Source organism: Humulus lupulus, chromosome 5, assembly GCF_963169125.1.
Source record: "Humulus lupulus chromosome 5, drHumLupu1.1, whole genome shotgun sequence".
In the NCBI taxonomy this organism is placed as follows: Eukaryota; Viridiplantae; Streptophyta; class Magnoliopsida; order Rosales; family Cannabaceae; genus Humulus; species Humulus lupulus.
In genome coordinates, this window is record NC_084797.1 from 90,330,465 (window position 1) to 90,333,394 (window position 2,930).

The following is a 2,930-nucleotide window of genomic DNA, read 5'->3' on the forward strand; positions in this document are numbered from 1 at the left end:
ATAAGCATTCCATGTGCTAAGTGTTACTTCCGGCCCCAAGGCCGTTCTCGGCCTTCACCACTCTCGGCCTTAGTCATTCATTTCATTATAATCACACATATAGTACATTTCGAAATAATCATTCAAACATATAATAATTCATTTAAGGTTATACATTTGCACATAATACAATCTAGGGCCGTGCCCTGCAATATCACTGTGGGCCCATGCCCTGTTCTCGGGTGTTACGGTTTTCTTACCTTTCAATTCGATAGCCTTGATCACCTGACTCCTTGAGCACGATCCTACTTGAGCCCTAGCGCTTACCTAAGCAAAATTCATAAGTCAAAGTCATTACCAAACCTCAAGTCCAAAACCTAGCCTCGGGACCAATCCCGAGCCCCCGGGAAGTCCTAGATCCCCAAAACAAAGTGGTGGAATCGAGCCCCGAACCCTAGGTCAAAATCCCTCAACAAAAGCCCAAAAATCCCCTTCTGTGAACAGTGCAGCACTACAGCGCTCTAAAGAGGGCGCTGTAGCGCTACAAGCAGAACCATACCCCCCAGAAACAGGGGCTAGCGCTACAGCGCCCACTGACTAGCGCTGTAGCGCTAGTTGCAGCCACACCACACCCAAAAATCGTTTCTGCGATTTTCCTTCAACCATTTCAACCCCAAACTTGTCCAAACTTTTTTTTAAACCCAAAAACAAACTTATCAACACCTCACACTCATCCCAAGCATCCCAAGAACTCATACCCCAAGCTCAAATGTCTGCAGGAGTGGGGACCTCCCACTCGTGCTTCTGGAACAAGTACCTCAACCCTGCCAGCAGACGGTAGGAATTGGGGGGGAGCTGAAATGGGGCCAACCCCACATAATTAAGGAAATCAGCAAAGTACTGATCCAATGGAACGAAGGCCCCTGCCTTAAAGTGTTCACCGCTCCAGGCCGCGAACGACTCGTCGAGCGGCGAACAGCTCCGCTCGCCCTCCGCAGCAGGTCGGGCCACCACAAACGCTTTCCCCAGGGCGATATTGTGGGAAAGGAAGACTTTGTTAATCTTCGCCTGATCGGTTATCTTCGAGACAATCCTTTCCGCCTCAAAGAAGGCATCAGGGGTCACCTCGACCTCCTTCTCCACTATCGGCCCGAAGCGGGGGATCGGGGAGCTGGGCATCGCCGCCTTCCCTTTGTCCTGCTGGGAGGCCGAGCTGCTGACGTTCTTCTGTGGGTGATTTCTCTTTGGAGCCATCTGGTCGCCTAACGAACAAAAGAAAACATTTCAGAAAAGGCGACCCAAGCACGAGGAAAAAGCAATTATTATTTGCACGAGCTGAGGTAAGCCCAGCCCGTGGAGAGTGGGACCACGCAGTTCGATGAACACGCGCTTGTGCTCCCAACCGATCCCTGATTACTCGGGATTCGTGTGTCAGGAGGGTTAGGATAGAATTTTCCTTGGGGGGAAAGGTTCAGTAGGCAGGAAATTGCAAAACCGCTTATGAGGCGTGTTCCCTAAGCTACCCGGTTTTGCACCCAAAATTCCCAAAACTCCTACCCAGAAATTTTCCCCAGAAAAAACATCCTGAAACCCTTGCTCTAAAGCGATTTTCTACAACAAATATGCTAAGACCTAAAAAAGGCTGTCACCCTCCATATCCACAAAACTCAGCAAACCCTTGCATGCAACTACAGTAAATTTTTTTACCTAAACTACAGTAACATATTTTCAAAACATAGAGGATCAGGAAACTTACAGTGTATGGCTGGGAGGTAGACGAAGGTGTTGCGTTGGTAAGAGCTTCGTCGGTGTAATGGCTTCCAAAGCTTCGGAGAAGTCCGTGCGCCTAAGCTTCTTGAACGCTGAAAGTAGCAGTAACGGGATCAAGGGTTTTGTTCTTCTGGAGATATAGAGAGAAGAAGAAGAGGAGCTTGAAGCTTGAAAAATTTCGAATAAAAGGGTGGCCCATGCGTAGGGTGGCCACCCCTTTTTATATGCGTAAAGGATCACGTATAGAGGGCCGTTGGATGGCCCTGATGGGGGATCCGAGGCCCTCCACTCGAAATACGAAACGACGGCTGGGCATGGGCTAGACCATTAAATGCGGTTCTCATAAGACGTACCGTTGCCACCCACAATGTTCCACATATCAGACGACTGCATAAAAGGTGGAATGCGAAGAGTTCATGGGGAAGTCCAAAAGCCCCTACTGTGGTCTTATATACGACGTGGTCTACCACGAGCAGGAGCTTGGGGGGCAGATGTACGCCCTGGTTTTCCCACGAGCTGATTAGCAAGCCGAGCTGCTGACTAATCGTAGTTATCTCATGAACTCCCCTGAAACCGGAGCTTCTGTCATTAGCTCGAGGAAGCCCAAAGGCTCGCCTCCATTGTCCAAGACTGGAGGAGGCCCTCTGAAGGCCGAAGGTCGAGTCCAGCATGCAGCTCGCGGTACGAGCTGAACATGGAGCTATGACCCCTTGAGAAGTAAACACACGCAAGGTATATATCAGGCATCACGTGTCTGATATCCCCCTGACTTCTTGGACACGCAGCAGGAACGTGCGTGTTCAGACACCCACGGTGGGGTTGGGCCGTGCGGCCCATTACTTCCTTGCCTATTGTTTTGACAATACTTATGTGTCAGGTTTAGGAATTAATCATGAATGTCACAGAATTGACACGACAAGTAAGAAGGTCACGGGATGACCTCCCTACCAACTTCCAGGTGCCTTCTCCTATAAATATGGAGACCTGGGAGTTGATAGGGGTTGGAAAAATAATCCCTTGTAAGAAATACTTTGTAACCAAATACTCAGTATAGATCAATAATATTAACTAGTGGAGTAGAAGGATTTTAACCTTCGAACCACTTAAAAACCGTGGTTTGAGTCACCCCTTTCGTCCCCTAAGATCATACATCTATTTCGGTTCACATTTAGCACTAATCC